General features: G+C 47.9%; 1 long non-coding RNA gene across 1 annotated transcript in view; it reads left to right on the forward strand.

Annotated features, from left to right (window-relative positions):
* Positions 1-27,654, forward strand: part of LOC142059776 (uncharacterized) — a 36,469-nt gene extending 8,815 nt beyond the window's left edge. The window contains exon 2 of the long non-coding RNA XR_012661513.1: positions 23,545-27,654. This is a non-coding gene — a long non-coding RNA (uncharacterized LOC142059776). The remainder of the gene's footprint in view (positions 1-23,544) is intronic.
* The last annotated feature ends 222 nt before the right edge of the window (positions 27,655-27,876 follow it).

Raw genomic sequence — 27,876 nt, forward strand, 5'->3', positions numbered from 1 at the left:
AGAAATGAGAATTCACTTTCAAAGGTGTTGCAGAATGAAGGGGTTGTCTGCAAATTAGACCATTTATAGTTGTAATATGCACTACCCGTTCTTAAGAGACTTTAATGGCATTTCAAGCTTAGGATTTTGTTAAGACATAGAACATGCCTCCTCTGTTTGCCTTTTTATTTCAGTAACCACTGAATGAGATACTAAGGTCATGTCTAAACTGGAAAAAAATGCAGCAAAATGTTTTATATCAGAAAACCAAAGCAGGCAGCTTCATGCAGTCACTACTATGTGACATTAGAGTCTTTTATTGATTTCACTTACACCTCTTGGGAATAGCTCACATTTAAAGTTAAATCTAAAAGGTCATTTTTATACTGGAATAGGAATATTTACATAGGGAAGAGATCATGGTGTAACAGCACCGTATATGCTATAGGTAACTGCTAACACTTTGCTAAGTATACAAGGTCTTTGAGATTGCCTGAGGGAGTAATTCCAGATCTAAATCTTGGCCCAAAGACAGGCTTGAGGCTTATTCATACACATCAGGGTTCAGGCCCTCAGCTGGGGTAAGCTGATGTCACTCTATTGATTTCTGAAAAGTTAAACCAATTTACAGCAGATGAGAATCTACTCCAGATTTCCCAGCTGCCCTGTCAAAAATCTTCTCAGAGCATTGACTGAGGAAAGAAAAAAGGTCTCAGCCTGATATCAAAGAACATAATAGACCTTTAATTTAATTGACCTAATTTTATTGGCAACTATTGTATGATGAAATGAAAACAGATGATCTGGATAAACAAGAAAAGGCTAGATGGGAGTAACCCATTAGCAAATATCAGGGCATCATCCTATTGTCCTCATTTAATAAAGGGACGGGTCAGCAAGTATAATCATAAACATTTTTACATTTTAGTGAAGATTTATTTGACATCACTACTGGTGGAGAGATGGATTCTTGGAAAAGCAAATGTTGAAATAGCCTAGCAGATGAGAAGCTAGGTCCTTTATTTGGCATAAGATGGCACAGCTCTACAGATTGACCTGTTTAATTTCACTTTTTATAGCAGCTGAGCTATTACTTCGGACTGCTGTGGGATATTTGATTTTTTTTAACTTTTCTTTGACAATTTTTGTTTACTTACAGCTTCTCTTGCCTGATTCTAATGTCCTAAGCAACCTCTGCATATATGTAACTTGAAATACATTATAGCTGAGAGAGAAAGACTTGGAGAGGGAGTTGAGTTTCTTCTCAGGGCTCCATCATGGATAAAGCTTCAGGTCCAATGTTTATGAACATTTAGCATCCAACTGCATCAATGCTTGGGACAGCACAGGACACAGCTCAGCTTGCCAATCAGCACGGCCATCTCTTGGCCTGCTAGCGAGCATGGCAGCTGCCAGGATCTCCATCGGCATGTCATTGAACAGCATTGTTGGCGCCACCATCCCTTCCTCCACCCCAGGTCTTCCACCTTCCTCCCAGCTCTGGGCATCGCCTCTGGGTGATGCCTCTGCCGATTCGCCATTGTGCTTGTTGTGCTTGCTGGCTCCTAAGAGCCAACAGGGCCTGGCTGAACACGCTGCGACAGCTGGGCCATGAAGGTGGGTGATGTGACTGGACATGGGTCTCTGTGGAATGGGCCAACAAAGCAGGTTACCTGCAGCCCCCCAGGCCCAGGAGAGCAGGGAAGGGGTGGACTGCTTTGGAAACCTGCCCACCACACTTGAGACCTTGTCTGAAGAAGCAGCTTCTCCCCATGCCTCCTCTATGCAGCGTGTACCAAATGGTCCTATCTTGCATGCTGTGCAACCAAGCTTTCAGCTGTCTGGTGCTTGCTAAAAGCCCATCCAAATAGGATTTAAGAGTAACACTAAAATCTCATCCAAGGACAAGCGTACCCTAAGGGAGAGGAAAAATATCATACAATGCTAAAGAGGGAAAATTCAGATCAGATGCAGGGAAACTAGACATAATTCTTCACTTAATTCTTTGCTCATATAACTCGCTAGTGGTGGGTGCCACTTGTGCAGGAGAAAAGTAGTTTTAATGAAAGGCTGTCCAGACCAACTTTGAAAGAAAGCTTTTCGAATAAATCTGCAAATAAATAATTAAAAAATGTATCTGAACTAAAAGCTTAGAGTTTTCTTCATTTTAGATGGACTTGGTTAGAACTAAATACTCCAGGAGTGCAGCTTTTTTTTTGTGTTCACGTGTGCTGGGGTTTGATTTGGCCCTGTAGGTGCAAGGCCTGCAGACTCAGCCTTCTTGCAAAGACGAGACTGGCCACACCGACCTGACGCTCCCCACTGGGGAACACCAGCCTCACTCTCTGCTGCTGGCAGCTGCCTGAGGGCTGCCCCGCTCCCCTCGCTTGTAGAGACATGGCCAATTCCTGTATGAGCACCTCGGGCACTCAGGAAATCTTTACCACCATACACCACCACCACCTGCACCAGTCGCCTCATTCCCACCCCAGGGGACACGCGCACTGCTGCAGACCTCGTCTGTGCATCCCTTCATCCGTGTTTCCAAGGGACGGCTTGGTCCTGCCTCAAAAACCCTGGGCTGGGCTTTGCCATGCTCCAGACCAGCTCCATCATTTCATGACAGTTTCTGTCCCCATGTGCCTACCCCAGCTCTTCACTGGAGATTTCTGGCTCTGTGGCAGAGGCAGTGGGAAGAGCTGCTTGTCCTCTGGCCAGGATCATGGATGCTACTGTTGTTTCAGTGGGGGTCCTTGTCCCTGTCAGAGCACCCCTATGGTGTGCCACAAGGAGTGCTTAGGCTGTGGTAGTTTCTGCTCTGATTTTCTTCTCTCCCCTCTCCCCAGCTCCGCTAAACTGCTCAAACCTGGCTCTGTGCTTTCAAGGCACCATCCCCAGCCAAGCCTGAAGGGCAAAAAGGCACAGCTGCCTGTGATAATGCCAAGTATTACCAACACGGCAGTCCAGTGACACTGTACGAGCTGGGTCGGACCACCATGGAGCTGATCACACAGCAGCAACCTACTTTTACAGTGCTCCTGCCCTTTCTCCCAGTATGCTCCCCCTGGGTTTAATGAACGGAGCCTTTGTGGGCTTCACAGTGTGCTTGCTTGCAGAAAGCTCACTTGAAAAATCAGCATTTATCCTCTGGTGCCATGACCAGGAGTGGGGAGAGAATGCCGGGAACTCTGCTTTTGGGGAGAGATGATGGAGTTTCCTCTTGTCCCGGAGCAGAGGCAAGTTACAGACATGTCCTCTCATCCTGGGGGTGCGAGACTCCTGAGGTCGGAGTTATGTGATGCTAGGGTGGCCCCTCTAATACCATGTTCCTGCAGGACAAAGTCCAAACCACTGCAGAATATGCAGGCTGCTGTGAGACTAGGTGTCAGAGCTAGCAGGTGCAGGCCAGTATTTCCCCATGGAATAGCTGCCTTTCTGATGGAAAGTTGAAAACTAACCATTTTCACCTGGAGATCTAAACACGTTCTCCAAAGAAAACCCCAAATCCAACCCCTTCCTACCCCATTTCAAATATTTTAGTTTTCAGGTCTGCTCTTTAAAAAAAACCAAAACCAACAAGTGAAAAAATTTCAAGATTTCCCTGTGAAACCAATTCTTAGTGACATTTTTAGGTTCGGCCCATAACAGAACATCTTGCAGCTGACCTCCCTGTTTGAATCCCGGCAGTAGTTGGAGCTAGTGACGCAGGATCAGGCCTGCCTTGCCTGGCTCCCAGGGCTCTCACCGTCCAGCTACACACCACAAACTGTGCCTGGCGCTGGGTGGGCTCCACAGAGGAGGGCTGTTCCCTCCACTGCACCCTGTTATGGAGGAAAGGCAGCTCGTATCTTAACGTGTTTTGCCTGGCAGGCATTTCAAAGGCTTCTCTGAATCAGGGCTGCAGGCACTGCCTACGTTTCCTTTTTGCAGAAATTGGCAGGTTGAGCTATGCAAAATTCCCTAATCCTGTTTATCTGCTGCCTCCTTCCCAAGAGGGACAAGGCTCCTGTGGTCTCTTCAAGCTTTCCTCTGCATTACCAGAGTTATGTTTGCCTGTTTGAAGCCCAGACACAGGCAGTGTGGAGGAGGGCACCCTGGGGCCCTCGGCGTGCCAGAATTTGGGATTTCAGTGTGCAGTAAGGCAGGCAAGTGCAATGGCACTGTGCCCCTTTAGCCTCTCCTGGAATAATAAACTCCACAGCAAATTGCTTGCGTCCAGAGCAAGTGTCGGGCACGTAAAAATAATCCATCGCCCAGGGCTACAAGCAGCAAAATTATGACCTTAAGGGAGGAGTGGTGTGGTGGGTTGCACTCCCCCATGCCTTTTCCCTACCACCCTGTGGTTCTGATGGGGCAGGAGGGTGGGTTGAGGATGCAGGAATGGGAGCCCAGGTTACCTGTCATCTGGGCCGAAATTTTGATCTCAGTTCCCCAAGCTGCTCGATGTGCAGATGCTGCTCTGTGCAGCTGAACTTTGTAGCCCCAAGGGGAAGGAGAAAATAAATCAGTTCTGTCCTTAACCTTTGCCCAGGGAAATTCACTTCTGCTCTTGCCAGGGAGGAGTGCTGGTCTGGTCCTCGGGGTTTCTGCTCGAAGCCAGGCATGCTGGCTGGGCTAGTACCAGGGTGCCCGTGGAGGGTATATACAAACTGAGGGGCTGACCAGGGGCCGAGGTGGGGTGATGGCGGTGGGTCAGGTGGCAAAGGTACAAAGTGAGGTGCTGCTGGGATGAAGAGGAAGAGCTCAGGCAAGGGCAGCATGAAGGAGGAGGAGAGAGGAAGGGTCTCACTTTTGGGGAATGGCGCAAGCCCTGTGTCACCAGGAGCGATGCTCACCTCCTCAGCTGGGATCGCAGATGACCAAACCTCCATGCGGCTGCTGTGGGCGAAGGTATGTGAAAGCCCTTCAGGCGCTCATGCCTTACCCCTCTCCCCTCCTGGCCTACAGGTGGTCTGTGCAGACATCCCTTACTCCACAAGGTCCACAGCCGGGGTCCAGGTGGTGAACTTTGAGGTCTGGATCCTGCTGATGAGTGGTGTGAGGGCTCGCACACTGCCATGGGGAGCTCCTGAAACAGGGCTGGTGGCACACACATCCACACGGTACTCAGCGAGCGTTAGTGCTGAAATCTTGACTTTGCAACCTTAGTGCTGTTTTAGCAAAGGTTGTGTGTGGGTATTGACTGAGCTGGGATCCTGTCTGGATATGATTCACCTTCCTTCCCCCTCAAGGGAGGTACATTTGGGAACCTATCACCAGGCTGGCAGCAGCTCTGTGAAACACTGTCTGTCTTCTTGTGGGGCTAAGCAGGGAGGCCACCTCAAGTACATTTCTAAAATCAGCCTCTTTCTGTTATTTACGACATTATTTTGCGTAATGAGCGTTGCTCGTGAGCCTGTTCTCTAGGATGGCATACTGAAGGACCATATGTCATGGTTTGGACTGCCAACACATCAACATTGCAATCGTTTGCAGACTGTTTTATATTTCTTTGATTTGGGAATCTGTGTAATTAGCTCCCCAGAACAGCCGGGTAGAGGAAATGCAGTCTGTTATTTAGGCAGAATTAATGTCCTTGTTCTCTGTATTGTGATCCTTAGTTTCCTAGTTTTCCAACTCCACAGGCAGCCAGTGCAGTGGAGACATCAGTGCTGAGGCATTCATTCCTTGAACCTGCCTTTGTTGCAAAACTATTTCTGCTCCTTTGCTAGGCTATCCTGAGGACTGACAGACTAGTACAACATGTGCTGATGCTGTACTTAGTAAATACCCACTGCAAGTGGCAGCAAAAGATTTATAGCCACCATCGGAGGTTTCAGCAAGAGGAAAAGCACTGAAGCACTTATGCTCACCACCAGCACAACAGTTTGCTGCTGTTTGCTGCGTTTTTCTCCAGCCTCCCAGCAGGGTCCAGCTAGCATTTCCTACCCTTTGTGCCGCAGACCTGGTAAATAAATCTTTACTGACCTGTTGTGGCAGAAGTCATGGATGAATGTGCTGGTGGGAAAAGAGTTATGTTATTTTAGTAGGTTAACAAGCCCGTATAGGCTGCTTTACTGTCAGCATTTGGCCTCCTACCAGGCATATGATCATTCTGTTATGCTTTCTGTTCCTATTCCGGTGGTTTATGCAGGTTGGTTTTTAGCACTGCCTGTATATAGCCAAACAGCAGGAGGAGAACACCTGTGTCAAGTCGCCTCCCACTTGCCTGTAGGTGGGAGCTTCTTGCTTGTGCTTTGGAGACAGGAAAGGGCTCTTCCCCCACATAGAAAGGGCAGGCAGGTGTCTGCAGGTGTGTGGTTAGGGGTTAGGGCAGTGCTTCCCCAACCTTAGCACTTGAGGGCATAATCTGAAATGTGTGATGCACATGCAAGCAAAAGGAGAGCTTGTTTTGTGCCGCTGCAAGTAGCGTGCCTCCCAAACACATCATCAGCAAGACAGTGTCTAGAGCTTGACTGGCCTCAACATCTACGACCGTATGAACTTGACCAGAGCTGTTACTGGCATTTGGACACCTCTCTCGTCCTCTTTCTTCCACACCCCTGCAGAGGCACGTGCACACATGGATTCTCGGATGCTTGGTAAATGGTGAGTTTATACTGGTCTCTCAAATAGGATACATTATCTTTTCTGCCTGACCACGGCAACTCATATGGGAATGAAATCATCCTTGATATCATTGTGTCTCAGTAAATTTAATCAAAATTGGCCAATAAGTTTGAAAGTTATTAAAGTCGGTGGGATCGGGAATTGGAGTGTTTGGCTTCCATACGAAAATGGGCAGAAAGGGTGGGGATGTGTTATAGAGGAAAAATGGAAATACCTATTTGGAGTCTTAGCATGCTATACTTTACCTCCCTTTCCATTTTCTTCTCTTCCACGTGTAATACAAATATTTTGACTGATCATTATTTCTTCCCATTTACCCTTTCTGCTCCTTTGGCAAGCTCCACAGGCAGCACTGACAGCCTCCTCTGGTTGGTTTGAATGCCTTCCTCTTCTCAGCTGCTTCTTCTCCTCAGGAGGCCCGTCCTCACTGTGCTGGGAGCACACGCTTGGCTCCTCAGCTACAAATGCAGCAGAGTTAGAGCAGGGGTTGTTCACCAGGTTGTTCACCATGCCCCCTGGCTTGCGCTGCACAAGCCGTGCTCTTCTAGTGACCCTCTTGTCCTGCTGAAAGGTGCTATGGACCCGTCAAATGGTTTGACATAGCACTGAGCATGATAACAGGAGGCATAGCCCCTGGGAACTGCCTGACTCGGTTGCGGTAGCTGGCCTGTAGCTGACCCAGAGGCTCGTGGCGTTTCAGCCAGGGGGATGCTATTTTGGCAATGCTGCTGCAGATTTCATGTCATTTTGGCTGTGCTCCCACTGATGTTGTGGCCATAGCTCTGGATATCAGCTGGCCTCAGCTGCTCCCTTCTCTCATCGTCTTTCCGCTGCATTTTGCTATCCTCAGCCCTGGGTTGCAGGCTTTGTTTTCTCTGGGGAAGGGCTCAGAAAACTTCTTCTGCCTTTGTTACACCTGGCTCCCTTCCTCTCCCTTGTGTTGCCTACTTTGGTTCATAATCTTGAGGTGTTTCAAACTTCAAGGTACTTTTTTGTTATTTAGTCCTGTTTCCAGAGGTGTTTTGGGGAGCTTGAGGCAGTCATGCTACTGCTTAGTATTATTCTCTCCTTTGGTCACCATACTGGCTTCAGTCCATTTCTTTTCCATTTGGCTGCCACTTGACCATACAGATGTTTTGGGTAGCTGTAGTGGCATAACCAGGCAGGAATTAGACTCCTAAAAAGGCTTTGGAAAGAATTGACTCCAGTTTCTTTGGGAACTTGGTTGATCAGTGTAACAGAAACAGGAGTGATTTGATCTGACCCAGAAGATGGCATTGTGTTTGTAAATCAGGTGAAAGGCAAGAAGGGCTCGTGGTGCGTTAATTTGTTTGATCAGAATCTGCTTGGAAGGTAATGAGGTTTTGGTAAGATTTTTGTGAATGAGGCTGCTGTTAATACGTACTTACAGGTCACTGTGACCCTGAAGGTTTCTGATAAGACAGTTGCAAAGTCATTGTGATTCTGTGAACATACATGTAAATGAATTGATGTTTTCCTAATGATAAAAGATCAACTCCAACATACTGCAGAATATTTGCAAATGAATGTAGAAAATAGATATCTGGGGTCATAAAAGGGCATGCCTGAGAGATTGTTTCTGGGGCTTTTCCCAGGGTGATACTCTTGGTCTGCTAAGCAAAGGAGGCTGTGAGCATGGACCAGATAACAACTCGCTAATAAGGTTTGTTTTGTAAAAAGGCCCTCTCTTCCTTTGACTTCTGCTGGAGTAAGCCTGTGACTTTCTGTAATAATTTTTATCTGTGTGTCGAGAATTTAACCTAGAAAGCATAACTGGACTGCATTAATTAAGCTTTATCTAATCTCCAGCTAAACCAACAGTCAACAAACAAATGGAGCTTTCTCTGCGTTTACATGATCCACAGCATAGTTTCACCTCCTGGGAAGAAAGGTGTTCCCCAGTCATTTTGGGGTTCACTTTCTGGGAGGAATGAATCCCCTCTTTACAGCTTGTGTCAACCATAAAATACCTCTAAGCCTCTTCTCCCAGGAAACATGGGTGCCAGAAGAGGTCTGTTCAGAGAACACAGCATCCTCCAAGCATCAACGGGGTCTGACACCTGGAGTAAAGTGCCCATTTTGTAAGACCTAGTCTTTGCGCTTTTATATTTCCCTCCTCGCTGCATCTACTTGCCCAACCTAGTGCCTCTTTGAGGAGGGTATGGATTTCCATTCCCATCATAGCTGAGTTGGAAAATATTACTAAACCCATGTCTCCCGCAGCATTGTTTACACAGAATTGTGGGTGCATCCCTAGGACTGATCAAGACTGGAGTTAGTTTGCTATGTTGCTGGAAACATAGGCCAGATGGGCATTTTGAAATGGAATTGAATGAAAGACAAGAAATGACTGAGTGACAAAATATATAGATAGTGTACGTACAGTGGGTGCCTGTGTGTAGGGGAATAGACAGGGATCGGCGACCGGAAGATCACGGGATGTGACGGAAAGATAGACTCCTCCCCATAGGAGTGGCAGGAACAGGAAGCGCAAGAGCTATATAAGCATGTGACGCAGCTAAATAAACGGACATTTTGTATCCATCATATTGATGTCTGTGCATCACTGTCCCCAGGGTGGGTAGAGCCCTGTGTCCCGGAGATATGCGGCCCAAGATAAGTTCTCCCATAGAAGCGTACAGCAACACCTGTGCATGGGTTTTCAAGGGATATCAAGCTGCTACCACAATTGTTTTCATTAAAATTAAACCCACCAGGACATTATGTTTTCACAATAGGATTCTTAGGTGGCTTTCTCTCTGAAGCAATCTCACTGTTGTTCGCATCTGAACATGAATATCCCACTCCAGCCTGATTTTAGTTCAGCCTGAGAGCTGTGGAAGATCTGGTTAACTCAGGTCCTCTCATTGTCTCTGAGTTTCAGTGAAGCAAAGGCCTCTGGTCTTCCCCTGGCTTTAGAGCCAGAGCTGAGCAGGCCGGCTCCAGGAAGAGGGACAGAGAGAAAATAAAAGGAAAACTGCAATAGTAAGGCCCACGGGTACTAAGAGAGCTATAAGGGAACCTGAAACCACACATGAAAAATTCCTCCAGGCTCAGCACAAAGTGCATCACTTCCTTTCAATGTGTTTTCACCCATGAAACCTTCCATGGGAAGAATTGCAGAAGGAAAAACCTTTTCACTTGTACATGACAGGATGCCAGCAAGTGGCAGCAGCTCCCTGCCTGACAAAGAGACTGTCCACATCTCACATCAGTTGCCTGCTCCATTGTTTATCTGAAAACAGACCGACAAAAAAAATGTGCAAATCACAAGCTCTTTGACAATGCTGGAATAGCTTAGCCCAGGACTGATTTGAGGGGCTGAAAGGAGTGAGCTGGAAGCTGGGGGAAAAGTCCTGCACCGATCCCCCTGTGGGGAGGTCCAAGGAGGAAAGGAGAAATGTGGGGTTTAGGAATATGGAATTCCTTTCTTGCAGGAGGACCTCCCGTTGCTATTCTGGTTTCTGTGTCTTCAATCATCAAATGCAGCTTTTGTCTTTTGATAGGGCAAAGAGGAAAGTACTGTACAATAGCTGTTCTAAGAGCCCGGCACACCCCACTTGAGTGGTTTAAAGCTTTCTTTGTGCTGAATTTGTTCTTATAGTGCTAATGACCAGGTTGCCATAAATAGGCACTAAATAGGTCTGGACACAGTAAAGGAAAGTGAAGGTCAATGTTAGCTCTTATGTTGTACTTAGATGTCTGTATCAAAGGACTTCATAAAGAAGGGGAAGGTGCATTTTTCAACTTGGGCTTCCTTTTAGATACAGAGGGGGAAACTGAGGCATGAAAAAGTGGTGTGACTGAGAGTCACACAGCAAATTGCTTGTCAGAGCAGTATAAGGACAAGAATGGCTGTGGCCTCTGCCTGATGTCCTGCATGGTTGCTGCCAAACAGCAAGTCATCAATGTATAGGGCAATGTTAACTCCTCATTGAAGCCAAAGTTAAGACTGACATGGACGTCAGTAGAGACAGGTCTTTATCTGCAGCCCAGCTTAAGCAGCCTAAGCTTTGAGCCAAGTATCCTATCTAAATGTCCAGTATGGGGAAGGCAGATGTACTTTGGATGCTGAGGTGCAGGTGCTATGCTGGCCACAGGAAGGCATGAGAAAGGATGTGAAAGATGCTTGTGTGTGTAAGCAGGGGCTAGATTTCGTGGCCCATACAGAGCTGATATCTAGGAAGCTTGGAACTGGCTTCCTGGAGAGGTGGTCAATGCCCCATGCCTCTCAGTGTTTAAGAGACATTTGGACAATGCCCTTAATAACACCTCAAGGGAAATGATTCTGCCCTTCTACTCTGCTCTGCTGAGACCCCACCTGGAGTGCTGTGTCCAGCTCTGGAGCCCTCAGCACAGGAAGGATGTGGACTTGTTGGAGTGGGTCCATAAGAGAGCCACTATCAGAGGTCTGGAGCACCTCTGCTGCGAGGACAGGCTGAGAGAGCTGGGGTTGTTCAGCCTGGAGAAGAGAAGGCTCTGGGAAGACCTTATAGCAGCCTTTTAGTACTTAAAGGGGGCTTATAAGATAGATGGGGACAAACTTTTTAGCAGGGCCTGTTGTGATAGGACAAGGGGTAATGGTTTTAAACTAAAGGAGGTCTAAGGAAGAAATTTTTTACAATGAGGGTGGTGAAACACTGGCACAGGTTGCCCAGAGAGGTGGTAGATGCCCCATCCCTGGAAACATTCAAGGTTGGGTTGGACGGGGCTCTGAGCAACCTGATCTAGTTGAAGACGTCCCTGCTCATGGCAGGGGGGTTGGACTAGGTGACCTTTAAAGGTCCCTTCCAACCCAAACCATTCTATGATTCTATGATTCTATGCTTGAACTTTTGGTCAGCCCTGAAGTGGTCAGGCAGTTGGACTAGATGATTGTTTTAGGTACCTTTCAACTGAAATAACCTATCCTATCCTATCCTAATCTGTTCTGTTCCATTAATTTTAGGGTCCCAACACCTGACAATGTATCTCTTTGAAGGGTTGTTCACTGAGCCTGGCACTCTGCCAGGGTATCACCATTTGCACGGGTGCCAAATGGATAAGAAACATTGTGAGCTGTTTGAGTGCCCTCCCTCTCTGCCTCTCTGCCTAACAGATGCAAATGACTGTGTTGCACCTTATGTAGGGAAGAAAGCCATGGGGTATTTTTAAAGATGGGGAGTGGAAGTGGTTTAGCATCTTCGTTTTATTTTCCTGCCCTAAGCCAGGCTTTGAGTGTTTCAGCATGAGCGCTGAACCATGCCTTGGATGTACCAGACCTCATTACCAGCCACATGAGCCCTGTTATGTCCACAAAACCAGGGGAATTTAGGATGTCCTTCCCTTTTCAACCTGCCGCAGCAGTGAGACCATCAGGTCCACAAGCATCGAAACTGGAAGGCACAAAACTAACAAATTAGGTACGGCACAGTCCCTGTGAGGTTGGAAACACACTCCTCTGGGTACCGATAGTTGCATGGGTGGGAGAGTAAGGCACAGTGTGGCACCAACAGGGGACACCAGCTCAGCTTCCAGTGGTGGTCACTGCCACAGGTGCTGGAGGGTGCCTGGATATTTCATGTGAAATCAAGCAGTTCCTGCCTAAGAAGGTTGGTTTTCACTTCAAGACTACGTGAGATCATTCTGGGTTGGCAATGCTGGCCCATGCCCCGCAGCCATGCTTTGGGGTCCATGTTGCCCACCATTCCCCAGGGGTCCATGGTACTGGGCAGACACCAGCCTCACTGCTGTTGCAAAGAGGTTAATGGATAGGCAAGGGTCATGGAGCTGTCTCACGGGGAGCTGGCACCTGCAAGGGCACAGCTCGCTGCTTTATAACGTGGTGACAGGTGATACACAGCAATTTGTACCAGGTGGGGAAGACACAGATGTGACTGTTTATATTCCATGGGGGCATTGCCTGACATTGTTGGTATCTGCCTGCCTCTCTGGGTCTACATTTAGCTTGCAGTGGTTCAGGCACTGCCCCAAACAAAAGAAAGAGAGGGAGAAGTTGTCCTGCAATGGATTCTGTCAGCTGTGGTTGTCCTAAGAGGGTCAAGCTCATTTCTGGGCAGCTCTCGGCAGCCACTTCAGTTCAGGTAGGTCTGGTGTTTGTGAGACATCTTGTACTGGCTGGCCAGACCCAGAGTGACCCATTATTCTTCTCCTTCTAAGAAATGAGCCCTCTCTTTTGACTCCTTTATTTTTCCCTACTGCTTGTGCCTGCTCAGAGCTTCCCTGCCAGGGATCAGCTGCTGTCGGGGGCTTGGGTGGCATCTGCCCACAGCCCTGTGGGAAGCTGAGCCTGAGCAGGCATTTTCCAGAACAAGGCAGCCAGCGCTGGGTACAGAAACCCTCTTTCCAAGTGGGGCAGGCTGGGTTGGAGCCCAGGGTATGACCTTTTCTGCGTGGCACGCTCCCATGTAATGTGACCTGATGTCATTCTGCTGCCACGCGGTGTTGCGACAGGGCTTGCTGGCCTTTGCATTGTGCAGGCGGGACGTTGCATTCCTCCCCCTAACTGAGGGACCACTGGTAAACCACACAGGATGCCAACCAAATTTTGCTATTCTTCATTTTATGTTGCTTAGGATGAAAGTATTTGACCTTAAATTACTCTTCTTTTTGAAAAGGGAGCTTGTTTCTTAGGAAAGATGGATTTCATTCTTAGGTTTTGGAATAAATCTGGTATGAATCCGCCCATTGTTCGATGCTGCTCGTCCTTTTCAACCAAACAGGGAAACTACTGTAGTTGCTGGCATTAGATGTCTGTCGTTCAGGTAGGGAGTCCGAACCATGCCCTGTGCTCGCTGACTGTGTTTCAGGCAGCGATCCAGGAGCAGGGACACTTCTGGTTACAGTGCAATGCAGGCTGTGTACCAGTGTAAATTAAGTTTACCACACACAGGTAAACAGCTCTGTTCTTTAACACATCAGCTCAAGCGTGAGACAATCCGGTATGAAATGCTTGCATTGAGATGAAGTCACTTCTTTTCCGCTATCTCACTTCATCCTCGTGCTAATCATCCTGGCTTGATCCTGTGCTATCCTGTAGAAAGGGTAAAATGCAAAGAGGTAGAAAATCGTTCTGAATCTGCCATTGCAAAAATCAACTCCCTGGCTTCTTATTTTCAGCAGACTTCTTGATACCAGTGCAAAATGTAACATATCTTCCTCCTAATTCCCCTACTTGCGCTGCACTGGACTAACGCAATAGTTTTGCTTTGGGCATTAGAGAAACAAGATAGAAATGACAGAGATCTTTGATAGAAATATAAAGGTGGGAATATCCAGAAAAGGGACAGAGTAAGTCAAAATTCAAAACTGCCTTCCAGAGAATTGCACTCAAGAATTTAGTATTTGTAGTTGTTCTAGTCAAAGATAAGTTTGAGGGCTCAATAAAAAAATAATAGGGACCAGCTGAATAAAAGAATGTGACTTTTCGAATCTGGATAGTCAAATGATAGTATTCAGTGTTAGGATTTTGATCTGAAAGAAATCAATTAATAAAATGCACATTTTACTTAGATGGCAAATTTCTACTATTTACATGTCTTATTTTCTAATGTCAGCACAACTATTGGGAAAAGAATTGTATTTTTTTTTATTTTTGCTTCACCTTGTGTAAATTATTGGTGCTAGTGATGGATCTGTAAGCAACCTGGCTTGACTCCGGGAATGCAGGCAGGATTTGCAATGGTAGCACTTTAGAAGACCTTCCTTTTGACCTCCTGAGGCAATTAGCCATGGTCTCACTGAAGACTTATTGTGCACAGAGCATCCCCTCTGAGTACAGCTGCAATGAACAAGCAGGAATTTCTAAGACAGCACAGACTTGTAAACCCTTCCACAAGATTATCAGATGACAGCAGGTTGAAAGTATGTAATGAGAAGCATGGGTTCACTGACTAAGCATCCCTAAAGGGACTGATGCTTAATCCTTTCATAGATGGTGCCCTCTCACCCTGCTTTGAAGGAGGAGGCGGCAAATGTCCTCTAGAGAAATGACATAATTGAGAGTAAGGTTGATCTACTGTTAAATATGAGCAATACGGAGTTTCTTGCCACTCTACATAGTCCTTGATTTGTCTCTACCTCCTTGTCCCCCTCCTCTCTTTTGGGAGGCCAGCGAGGGCTCCTACTCAGCACATGGCTCACAGTCTCAAGGCAGCTGAAGCTAACCTCAAGTGTTGCTTTGGGTCCTGTGCCAGCTCTGCACTCCCCTATTCTTACACATGCTGAGAAGTCTTAGGAGATACCTCCACTTCCATATAGCTGTCATACTGAAGTGTTCACTCTAAAACAAAGTTGGAGTAAAGAGTTAGAAGATAAGCTTGTTTTAAATTACTGCATGAACTACTGACCTCTTGGGTGCAACAACTAATTCCTGCTGCTTCAGAGAGTACTAGGTACAGCCCAGGATGAAAGGCGTGCAGGGTAGCCAGCTACAGGAAGACTAAAGCCGTCATTAGCCATCTTTGCAAAGCCTTCCCTGGAAGAAATCATAGTAGTGAGAATTAAGTTTCTGTGTATATGCAAGCCCACTTCCCTCATGGTTAGCAGCTCTGACTACCACAACTCCACAATAGGATATGCATAAGAGTGTATTAAGGTAACCCTGTGGGCTTGCCATCTAGGCAGCACACACACAGCTAGCAGGGAAGAGGGGACAGCTTGAGTACCAAAGCCCTGCACAGGTTTCTACAAGCCGTGCTAACAAGCCTGTGTTAGTGCTTCGCTGATATTTTTAACCAGGCTAGGTCTTACAACACCAACTTGTGTGTATGTACCTACATACCAACACACCTCCTGACTGCACCTGTAGGCATCACCCCAGCATCACCCCGGTATGTCTCTGGAATCATCTTGGCATCATCCTGACATCACCTCTGCATCACCCCTGCATCACCCTGGCATCCCAGTGATTGCAGATGACTGCATTATGCCCCTGGCTGCTGGGGATGTCCTGAGAGCTGGACAACTGGCAGCTGTTTTGGGAAATTGTGAATTACCCATGGTAATGTCCTCTTCTGCCTCCCCCTGCCCTGCCTCACCCCAGCCTCTGCCCTCTGTGCCCTTGCTCCGCTGCAAGGGGGCTACACGGCAGAGGAGGCATCACAGAGATTTGTCTGGCAGGTTTGTAATGAGAGGGGTGTCATGACCCTGCACATTCATCAGGCGCTTGTTTTCAGCCTCGTCCCATCTGTGATGTTTTTATTATTTTTTTTCCTCCCCCTGCTCAGCTCAGGCTGCTTCGGGAGAAGTGGCACGTAGGCACATACGTCCTTGCGCACGCTATACTTGTATAAACTCCATCAGGAAGTCATCTGGCCAAACTTTCCAGAGCTCTGCTTTTAACCCTTCCCTAGGCAGGCTGCAGTGGCAGCCTGGGGATTTCCAGGGAGCGTGGACACATACATTCATCCTCCTGTTTAATAATGCCCACCGCTCTCCTTCCCATAATCCCCAAGCACGTGGCTGTGCAGCTTTTGTGCCCATCCTACTCTGAGTTCCCACCAGAGAGAAGTCCCCTTCAGCTGCACGCATGCACAGGCACACACAGGGCTTTGCAGTAAAATGCTGCCTTGGCTTTACTGGAGGATGAGGTAGCAAAAGCCAGTCATCAAAAAGTGCTGCAGCAGAGGCTGCCCTGGTGGGGCAGGAGGAAGGAGCGCTGGTGGAGCAATTCTCCTTTCCAGTTTTTATTTCAGAAGTGTGTCCTTACCAGGCACACAAGTAGCAAAGGAAGTTCTCACAGCCCTTAAACGTTCGCTGTGGTCAGGGAAAGATTAAAAAAACCCCAACCCCTTCATAAGTGACCCTGTCTTCAATGAAGACGTGTCTCACTGTATGTCCCACTCTGCACAGAGGCACGATTACACACCCACATAGGCACATCAGCGTGCGTACAGACATTTCAAAGGGCTGAGAAAAACCCCGTGAGACTGTTCATGTAGGAGAAAGGCTGCTATTTCTCCCCGTGACATGTGTGGATTAATAGTTCTCCTAATTGTTAAATGCAAAATAGCAGTCATCCCATTTTGTTGCTGGCTTTTAACTGCCCATTACCAGATTTCAATGGCTCTTACAAGATTTTGGAGTCTATTGCACAGGAGTGAGTAAATGGAACTGCTGGAAATGTTATCTGCTGCGAGCAGGTATGGAGCAGGGACATCTGAGCTCATGTGCTGTTTGGCCAATGGTGCTGGCCGTTTTTTACTCCTGCTTACCTTGGTGTGAGTATGAATTGTGTGTCAGACCAGCGCATCTCCACCAGAGAGGTGCCACCAATGGTAATGTTGTCTCTCTTGACTTACACCACTGTAAAACAGCCCAGAATTTAACCATTTATCTGTGAAGTTGTTCCTAGACATTTGTCCCTGGTTTAGCATGTATTCGTTAATCTGCTCTAGCGTTGCAACACCATGACACAGTGAAATAGATTGAGCGTGCAGGTCTTGATTCTTCTCCTGGGCGCGCAGGTGTGAATCAGAAGTAACTTCATTAAGTTAATTTAGTTAGCCTGGTGTTAACTTTGCCTTCTCTATCAGATTTACTGGCGTCTGTCTGAGAGGGGGTGTGTGTGTTTGCACTCGGCTTTGCTTGGACAGCTGTGGTATAGAAGGGATCCAACTGCCTGAAATTCCCGAAAATCTAGGGATGACTTTTACGGCAGACTCATCCACTGCAGAGATCTTTCTCTTCTCGAACAGCTGTTTGTGCGCCATAAAGAGCAAAGGAGCCTTCTGTTTCGGTCAGACTCCTACTGAAATTCATGAGATGCAAACCATGACTGCTCACTCCTTGGAGTCGGAGGTATTAATAGTGTTCCCTGGTCGCCTCCTCTCCTGTAGTCGGAAGAATCAATCAAGCTCTCGTGTTCTCTCAAGGAGGTGGAGAAGCTCTGAGAGCTGAGGAACATGCAGGCTTTTCACCACATGTGGTGTTTTCCTTTTCTCTTAGTTTGTTTCTTCAGATCTTTTGTCGATGCAGGTTATTCCTCTGTCTCCTCATCTGAAGGATCGTAAGAGTTACTTTTGTCCCAAAGTCCAGGCTCAGTTCCTCCATCCTGACAATTCATTGTAGCCTGAGCTTTTGCATGGTGAGTGGGACATGTGCACAGGTATCCTTACAGAAGGGATTCTCTGTGCATCTGTGTATCATGGTTAAGAGGCCTGGGATGGCATTCAACATCAAATGGTTATTCTCTGTGCAAGCAATTCCCATCAGGTCATTAAAGAAGGAAGCTACCACTTGTCCTGCTCAATTCTTTGGTTTTCTGCCCCTCAGTGGCAGAGGACAGTGGGTTTCCTGGGGTTGAACTGACCATGGAGACTCAGCTCTGTGTGTGCTGGTGTAAAGGATGGGTTTGCTCCATCTTTGCCAAGTCCTTCCCCAGGCTAGCTGGGGCTCTGCTTACTAAGGCAGTCCCTTTCAAACAGCAGTGGCAGACGGGGCCTTGCCTCCTAAGGCACCTTACTGATAGTGCTGTGGCACCGTGCAGCACTTGGACCTTCTTCCTTGGGGGCAGTGGAGGGAACAGACGTGTCGCCTCCTTGGCATGCAAACACCTGTAACGCACTAGAAATGGTTGATGTTGTTCACCAAGGCCCTAATTTTTGTCTGATAGGCCACAGTGAAGAAACTATTGAACATGTCCCTCTGCCACCTTAGGTAAGCCAACACTTGTCCACTGATGAGCCAAAGGCAGCAGAGATTTGCCTTCCAGTTTTAATGGACTTAAGATTAATTATGTGTTAAGGGCTGTGTGGTTGTTCTCAAAACGTCCACCAAAAGAGACAACTCCGTACACCTAGGGGAATGGGAGCAGGGCAACGAGTTGAAAAGGACACCTGGCCAGAACTGGAAGCACCACCCAGGTCACTCCAGGACCTGATTTCATTTGCCTGTCTCAGAATACCTGGTGACAAGTCAGTGCAAAGATAAATCCCTCTTGCCAAGCTTTAAACACAAACCTAAAGCAGGAAGAAACTGGCTCACTTCTGCCTGAAATCCTGCATAAGCTCATCCTTACACTGCAGACCTCAGGGCAGGCTTCCAGAAAAGGCTTCTCATGCAGCCACCAGGTTTTGCATGCAGAGGTAAGCTTACAGGCAGACTGGAGAGAAGGTATCCTTGTAGGTGTATTTCTGCCTCCATGACAGAGCCTTTGGGATTAAGTGTCTGATATTTAGGAAGCAAAAGGATGTACAGTGCTCAGTCCTAACCTTTCCATAACCTGTGGAGAAGCAACAAAGATTCCCTTTAGCCATGTATGGCGTGAATAGCGAGGAGCATGCACATAACAAAATTAGAAAGGAATCTGATAGATAGCCCCAAAGATAAATGCCACTTTAGGCAATGTTGCTTTAAACTGTTGACAGAAGCACCATTCAGAGAGGAACTGTGAGATTTAAGTGCTTCTCTGCTTCTGGGTGGGATAAGGTGTCATGTAAAATGCATTTTGTGTTTTTGTTTCATTTCCCTCTCTCCACTCTTCTCCAATGAGACCATACATGCCGAAAGCATTAAAAACAGACTGTGGTGAGTTTGTTTCACTAACACATCTCCACATCAAAGGCATTGCTGGAATCTATTGATTCTGGCAGAATCGCAGAAACTGGTGATGTTTTCAGTGAGAAATCATGCACTTCTCAGTTGATTTCAGGAAAGAAGAATAAGAACAGCAAAAAGCTCTACTGTGTGCAAGTATTCACCCTACAGAGAGGCAGAAATTGCAACATTTCAGTTGTCTCCCTCAGTGCCAGTAAATGCTCGAGGATGCCTTTATTGACAAACAGTGGAGCTCTAGCTTATGTGATCTTATGAAAAACTGGCCTATTTAATTTTTGTTTTCACTGTTTGTGAATAACGTGACATTTCTTATCTTACCTATTGTTTACTTCCTAATTCTGAAGTGAATGCACCCTATGCCAGTGAACAGCATTGGCACACAGCTCCATGACTTATCTCAAAAAGCCCAGAGATTATCAATGATACCAGGCCAGAACCACAGGGTAGATTGCTGCTACGCTTTGTGAGTGGCCCAGGCAGATTGACCTCTGATGTAGGTGTACCTTAATTGCAGTCTCATTGGAAAATCTAGTTCTGATCAAAAGATCCATCAGCTATTTTGACCAAAAGTACATTTCCTTCTAATTTTGCCTCATAGAGATGAAACTGTTGTGTTTGTATATCACTTTAGCATGTGTTTAACTGAAACCACTCAGTTTCTGCTGAAAATGGCTCAGTGCTGTAAGACCTGTATTAACCTTGGGTTTCAGTGCAAAATCTGAAAGGGTCATAGATCAAACTGCACAGTGGGAGGAACTGTTTTGCCCTGCTCTGTTTTCAGGGCTTTAGTATTTGTAAAACTCTTTGACTCCACTTTGTTTGCATCCTGTAAATGAAGAGCTTCCAAAACGTAAAAGAATTAAGGTGTTTTCAAAAGGCGTCTGTGCGCAGGTAGAGGATGTGATTAATGCAGACCAAGTCTATACTACAGACGTGCTGGGTTAAGCTGTGGTATGAAGAGGTGTGATCCTCACCAAGGCAGTTTGAAAACTCCCTGACAAAATCACAGTGACCACCAGTTTGCTGCAATAGTTTGCCCGGCTTTGCTCGAGGAGATGCATGTAGCTATAATATGTTGACCCATAGAACAATAAAAACCATCTGCCTTGCCAGTATAGTTGAACCCATGTTGGTAAAATACTCCCATTGCAGACATGGCCTCATATAGTGGCTTCATAAATGCTGTTTAATAGAAAAGTCACAGTCAGAGGCACAGTGCCAGAGGAGCGTTTTCCTTAGAAACATCCTACTTGGGGTCCTCCTCGTCCCAACCAGTGATTTCCCATGCACTGTTACCCTCTCAGAGGATCTCCCCCCTTGCGCTCACCCTGCTCTTCAAACTGGCAGCTGCAAGTCCTCAGGCGTGGGCTCTGCTGGTGGCACTGCTCTCGCTGCCAGCCCCTGTGTGTCCTGGGCAGTGCTCTTCTCCTGCCTACCAAGGCAGTGGTGCCTTCTTCTACCGCCTTCCCCACCAGCCCTAGTCTTGATCTATAGGACTTTGTGACAATCCAGCCTCGCCTCCTCAGTGGGAGGAATATCTGCCTGGATATATCTAATTATAGTGAAATGGAAAAATGTCCACTAAAGATGAGGACAGGTTTTCCAATATGTAGCACAACAGTAATCAATACTTGCATCAATACTTAATTTATCTACGTCAAGTGGAACGGCTTCAGCAGGAGGGAATGAGATCATCTCTTCCGACCCTAGCGCACTATGCAGTGTCACATGGGATGGGAAATGTGGGTTTAAATCCTTTTACTCAGAGGTTTTAATTCTCAAACCCTTAGCTGCAAGGGTACTGCTGCCAGGAAGACTTTGACATGATGGACCCACTGTTAGCTCACGAACAGAAGTAACATCTTAATTCCTCTTCAAACCTAAGCCCAGACCCTTAATCCCTGTGTAAAAACCCACTGGGATCAGCATGAGTCTCCTTTGATCTCAGCAAGCTTTTCGGCTGGCCTCTGATGAAAGGCATTTACCTCATGGCCACTGAGTCAAGCCCCTGGAGGACCCTTGTTGCTTCTTATAAAGAGCTGTAATTTCAGCAAGAGGCTGCAGCGTTACCCAAATATCAGCCCCCATGAATATGTACTCCCTTGTGCCGCAGCAGCTGTTCAGCCAAGGTATTTGCAATGTTCCCCGTGAGATATTAATTTTTGGGCACCTCCCTGCAGGGACGTGAACGGTGTGACTCAGTGACACAGAAAGCTTGCTGGGAAGTGGGGGAGAGTTGTCTGCCACGGACAAATGGTGACATAAGCGGTGGGCAAGAAAAAAACAACAGCTCCTCTGTTGCAACAGGGGGTGAAGGTTTCAGCTCTCTGTGAATGGTTCCCCTAACAGTGACTAAGCCGTTCCCTCCATCCAGCTAATGGAGAGACCATGCTACGTGCTGCGTATTCCTGTAAACCAGCCGCCTTCAGGTCATCCCATTTCAAGGCTTCTCAGAAGGGATCTCTCAGTGTGCTGGTTTCACAAAATATCCTGAATGTGGATTATGTTATATTTCAGTCACTCTTTCCTTTCTCATTAAGCACTTTCCATAGGAGTTGCAGCCCCTTGGTTTAGCTGATGGGGAGGTAAGCATGCCTCACCCTTAACTTCTGCCTGTTCCTCTGTTTATAGCTTGGGTCCTGCTCCTGAAATGTGGTGTGCCTTATTACCCCTTTGCCTGCAATAGGAGATGACCATGAACGTTTCCAGGACACTCTGTTTTTCACAGGGGCCTGTCCATATGTAACATCTCTCTGGTATTAGTGACAGCTGTGAATTTAAAGCACAGTACCTCCTCTTGGGCACCTCAGCCGAAATGGATGAGCTGAGTCACATGTGTATTCTGGGACAGGGGTGCTGGCAGGCTTATCCAGAAAAAGCTATCCCAGAACAGTTCCAGGAATCACTGAGGAAAACTGAAGAGCCTAAATTGGTCCCAATAGTCTATGTGTGTTCAACAGCTACACCAGATTTCAGAGGGAGCTACCAAACCAACTGGGAATCCTTCTTCAAGGACTTGTGTTCCTTCTTTAAGGGCTTGTGTTTCTAAGCTTTCAATGGACCATGAGTGGTGCCTGTTCATGACTACCTTGGGTTGTTAGACCCTGTTCTAAATGCCTATAATACGACTACCTTGTTATCTGATAAATGGTGTCCAGCACTTAAGCGAGTGCTTCCCACTGTCCAAGCAATTGGGCAGGCTGGCACTTCTCTTTTTGAGAGGAGGATAAGAGGACAAACATGCTGAACATTCATCAGATAGCTGAGTGCATTACCGGAAGGGGCTCAGACATTGTCATGATAAATAAATACGACAGCCTACTCAGAACACAATAGAGGCTTCAGTTTATTCCTGAATTATTAATCTTCCCTAAGGAGTGGCTTTCCAGTGCTGACTTGGGCACTGTGGGAACATGGCCTCTTCCCAGCAACAGCGGTGGGCTCCTACCCACAGTATCTCCTGGCGGGATCACAGTGGAGCTCAGTATGTCCCAGGCAGGTTATCCAAGGGGGCAGTACGTGACTTTTAGTGCTGTTTGGGGGAGGATGCCTCCAGCACGGGGTGGCAGCCACGCTTTCTGCTGCGGGTGGTAAATGCCTCCTCCCCAGTTAGCGGGCTGGCAGCACTTTTCCTGATGGAATATAACACAGTTCAGTGCCTCAGGTTTTGTGAGGGGGCTTTTCCTGACCACTTTTTCAACTCTCTGTTGTCTGCTTACCTACGTGGGGGGGTCACAGGTGAGGGACTTTGGCTCCTTAGCCCCACAGACTGTGCTTCTGCTGCAGGCTGTAGGGTGATACCCCTTAAATGCTTTTAAAGGCATTTCAGTTCCGTCTTACTGGAGCCTGCTGAACATCTCAGAAGGCAAGCTGTGGGATGCTGCACACGGTGGTCTGTGCAGACCATGGCAGGGACAGGAGGTGTGCGGGAGCTCCTGTGCATTTCAGCCTGAGGCTAAGAGAGGCATGAGGGAAGCCCTGTGGAGACAGTGAGTTGGGATAAAGGCTGTGACACAAGCTGTGGGAGGAAGCACTCTGTGGGAGAAGTGTGCTTACAGCTGAAACAAAAGGGCAGCTGCATGCATGACTATCCAATATACATATGCATGGCATGTATATGTTTGTGTCTGCGGTGTGTCCCTATAAAAGTGAAAGTATTCTTCCAGAAGAATAATCTGCCAAATCCTCTCTCCACTGAGGCAGCCAATGATCTTCAGGAGGAAACAGAAGTGGGCTGTTTTTTTAGCACAGAGCTGCAAGGTAGGACAGGGATTAAGAATTTAAGAACTGCAGTAGCACTGGGATATTTTTGTTAGAGGTACTCATACCAATAACTGCTGCCTGTCACTGAACTATTTTTCCCATTTTCTCACTCAGTCATGTTGAATATGCCCGGGCTGCATCATCCCCTTTGATGGACAGCAATTGGAGATGCTTTGGAGTACGTGGGGGTCGCCCAAGAGGCTGCAGATGACTGGAGGCAGCCTTGAGCTCTCAGAATAAGTCAACCTTTTGAAGAAGTTCAACCCCCTAGCTGTGTTCCAGACAATCCAGCTACCTCCACCCTCATAGAATCGTAGGATCATAGAATCATAGAATCATTAAAGTTGGAAAAGACCCTTAAGATCATCGAGTCCAACCGCTAACCCATCACTGCCAAGTCCACCACTAAACCATATCCTCAAGCACCACATCTACCTTTCTTTTAAATACCTCCAGGGATGGAGACTCAACCACCTCCCTGGGCAGCCTGTTCCAATGTTTGACAACCCTTTCGGTGAAGAAGTTTTTCCTAGTATCCAACCTAAACTTCCCCTGGCGCAGCTTGAGGCTGTTTCCTCTCGTCCTATCACTTGTTATTAAGGAGAAGAGACCGACCCCTGCCTCGCTACAGCCTCCTTTCAGGTAGTTGTAGAGAGCGATAAGGTCTCCCCTCAGCCTCCTCTTCTCCAGACTAAACAACCCCAGCTCCCTCAGCCGCTCCTCATAAGACTTGTTCTCTAGACCCTTCACCAACTTCGTTGCCCTTCTATGGACATGCTCCAGCATCTCGATGTCCTCCTTGTTAGTGAGGGGCCCAAAACTGCACACAGTACTCAAGGTGCGGCCTCACCAGTGCCAAGTACAGGGGCACGATCACCTCCCTGCTCCTGCTGGCCACACTATTCCTGATACAAGCCAGGATGCTGTTGGCCTTCTTGGCCACCTGGGCACACTGCCGGCTCATGTTCAGCCGGCTGTCAACCAACACCCCCAGGTCCTTTTCCTCCAGGCAGCTCTCCAGCCACTCCTCCCCAAGCCCGTAACGTTGCATGGGGTTGTTGTGACCCAAGTGCAGGACTTGGCACTGAGCCTTTTTGAATCTCATACCGTTGGCTCCGGCCCCATGACCCAGCCTGTCCAGGTCCCTCTGTAGGGCCTTCCTGCCCTTCAGCAGATCGACACTTCCACCCAGCTTGGTGTCATCTGCTCATGTAGGAGCTGAGCCTCTTCCCAGGGCAGCATAGCACAGCCACTGCCCTGGGCAGCCCCAGGCCTTGGTGCCAGGCTCCAGCAAGGCACATGTCTGCCAAGGGAGAGGGAATGGCACAAAATGGTCACAGGCCTCTGACAGGTTCTGGTGCTCCATGGTTGTGAAGGGGTCCTGGCTCAGCTGCTGGAAAAAAGAGTATTATCAGAGAAAGTTCCTCTGTACTTTGGGAATCATTGCTAAAGCTAACAGGGAGTAAATGGTACCTTAAAACGTACCTCTTCCACCATGAGAAACAGTGGCAGCCACAGCCTGGTAAGAGGGACAAGTAAGTGAATCCCAGCTGACAGGACCTTGGACGAGCAAGAGAGTGGGGGAAGAGGAGAGACAGGGAGAAGGTAATGAGAGAGCCTCTACACTGACCCACTTCTCCTTTTTTCAGTCATGTGACAATGACATTCATTAGGAAACATGAATTGATGGCATTTCCCGGGGAGCTGTTGCATTCTCCATGAGGCCTCGTATTTCTCAACCGGCTTCTCCCCACTCCTGCTCTTGTACGCACTGAGGCCTGTGGTGGTGGAGCGAACAAGCGCTCGCCCTGCTGGTCTTTTCCTCCCTGGCCATAGGCTGACCCCTGAGGTTATCTGACAAGCCTTTCGTCAGACGTCAGCAGGAGCAAGGATTGGCAGGAAGACAGTGCTGTAATACGGGAAGTCATTGCACTCACGCATCTTGCCCAGCAAAGGTGGAGAAGGCGGCCCTGGCCTTTACGGCATTTCAAAGGCATACACTGTTTCAGCGCTGCCTGGAAGCCTAAGAGGTGTTGCTGTCATAAAGCTGCCAGCAGCAACAGGGCGTTTGCTTCACCTGACCTCTGCCACATCGTCTTGCCTCGCCTGCAAGGGGAGAGGCTTTATTCCTGCACTCAGGAGGCACAATTTTCTTCTGGCTCAACAGCTTCCCAGGAAAGGATGATTTATGCTGACCCCAGCTGTGCTCAGTGGAGAGTGGATGCTATCTGGTCTGGAGACTTCCATCGCAAGCTCAGCTCCTCACTTCAATACAGAGTGTAGCAAGAGCTTTGGCCGCAGGGATTTTGCAGCGAGGAACTGAGTTACCAGCACGGGCTCCAAACCCGCCTGTCTCATCTGGACATGGTGGGCCATGGTGAAATGTCACATAGGACATTTTGTAGTAGATAGATGGGTTGTCCTCCTTGGGCACCTTCCAAAATGAGGCCACCCCAGGCAGATCAGGCACATGGGTGCTAGCTTTGAAGGTGGGCAACAGTCCCGCAGAAGAAGGGAAACCATAGCCAGGAGCATTGATTTCAACAGCAGATTGCACAAAGCTGGCAGGGAAAAAGGATCGAGCCCCTCTGGAGCCATCAGCTCACTTCTAACACCCTGTGGACGAGCAACCACCAGAGGAAGAGGCTGGTGCCTGCAAGTGCTCCCAGTCCCCACAGCTCCCACCACTTTGTGGGTGGGTAGAAATGCCACCCAACTTGATGCCACCTCCAGGAGCCCCGGGGTCCCCAGCAGAGCCCAGCAGTGGCTGCAGCCGCCAGGCCCGTGGTGCCTCAGGACCGTCCGCGCAGGTCACACCCTCACCCGGCACTAGGGCCCTGCGGGGTTTGGTGTGGCTGCTGAGGCTGCTGGAAAATGAAATTTCAGTCCTGCTGGCAGCCTTCCAATTTCAACATTTTCCTTTCTTCCTTGAAAGAAGGCAAAGGGGGAAGTGAGGCCTAGGGGGGTCAAAACAGAGGCAGGAGGAGCTTGAACAGGTTCTGACACTCCGTTTTTGCTCAGATTTCTCAGAAATGCTTGTTTGGGAATGGGGCATTTAAAAATGTTCTACTTAGATGGAAAATGCTTTATCTAGTATTAATAGTTAACCTTCTTCTCGTCTGAGACGCCTAAAAAAGTTTCACTTGGCTTCCTTCCACACAGCTGACTGACGACCCCATTCCAGCCCTGTGGCTGCGTGCTGGCTGCGCTGCCTCCCATCATGGGCGCTGTGTGGGGGGCATGGGCTCACCCCTCTGCGGCCCAGGACAGCAGCCAGGGTCCCTGCGGGTGGTCCTGCTTCCCCCGCTGGGGAGCTGACAGGATGAGTGCTGACAGGGGCATGAGGGCAGCACAGAGCTTGCTGCTGCCTCCGCTCGCCATCCAGCTGAGTGTTTTGGCTATATGGTCTGCAAAGCGAAGGGGGACTTTTGTTAAAGGCCACTGACATTTCCATTGATTGTAGTCACTGCAGACTGCTCCATCTTGACCTCCATCTCTATCTCTAAGTCAAGTCCCTTCCTTCCTTCCAGGAAAACAGCCATGTCCTCTGCTTCCTTTCAGTGCTACCCCTCAGGGATGGGGTTGCAAACTGTTCCTCTGGTTGCATGTCCTCAGCTTGCTTGTGGCCCCCCTCTCACAGCCCCATCTGGCGGGGTTCAGAGAAATCTCCAGCTAGTGATGGGCAGCACACCGATCTCTTCTAGCCATGAACCATCACATCAGTAGGTCACCCAGACGGGTAGGGGGACCGACCAGGCTTGGGAAGCATCTGAGCCATGTGTGCAAGTGCGGTGTGGTCCCTGCTGATGGGAAGAATAAAGGACTTTCTGCAATTACCCCACATGTTCCATTTTGGAAGCCAGGATTTCGAAGCAGCAATCAAGCCTTAATTGATTAAATGCTCACCACATTCCCGGGACTGAGCTGCTGTCCCTTGAATAAACGCAAATAAGTCACAGGAAATTAGCAATTTGTCTGAGGTGCTTCTGTATGTTGGCAATGTCTGGACTCAGGTCCTCCGGCCTTGTTATTCATTAGACCACACAATCCTCTATCCTCTCCGGGTGGCATCCCAACAGCACTGCCAGGGTGAAAAGAGCAAAATAATATAACTTCACGTTTATCTAGGAAAAAGTTTCCCACAGTCCCTTCTGGATCTTTTTGTTTTGATTCTGAGGTTTTGTTTTTCTGAAAAGTTAAAATAAATCTCGAACTGCAACTGTGGAGCTTTTTTGAACACAGTGTTTGTTGCTAGATGATCATTTGAGGGAAACATATGAAAAAGTAGTACAGTGCATTTATTGCTGGTTGAACAAGGCTGATGATCAAGTATTTTAAATGCAATGTGACATTTATGCATTGCACAAAGCTGTTGTGGTCTCTCTGAGTTTGCGACCGCTGTTTCTCTTCCTTCTGGACAGAAAACATTTCTTACGGCCTTTCTCT

This window comes from Phalacrocorax aristotelis, chromosome 1 (genome assembly GCF_949628215.1).
Source record: "Phalacrocorax aristotelis chromosome 1, bGulAri2.1, whole genome shotgun sequence".
NCBI classification, from domain to species: Eukaryota; Metazoa; Chordata; class Aves; order Suliformes; family Phalacrocoracidae; genus Phalacrocorax; species Phalacrocorax aristotelis.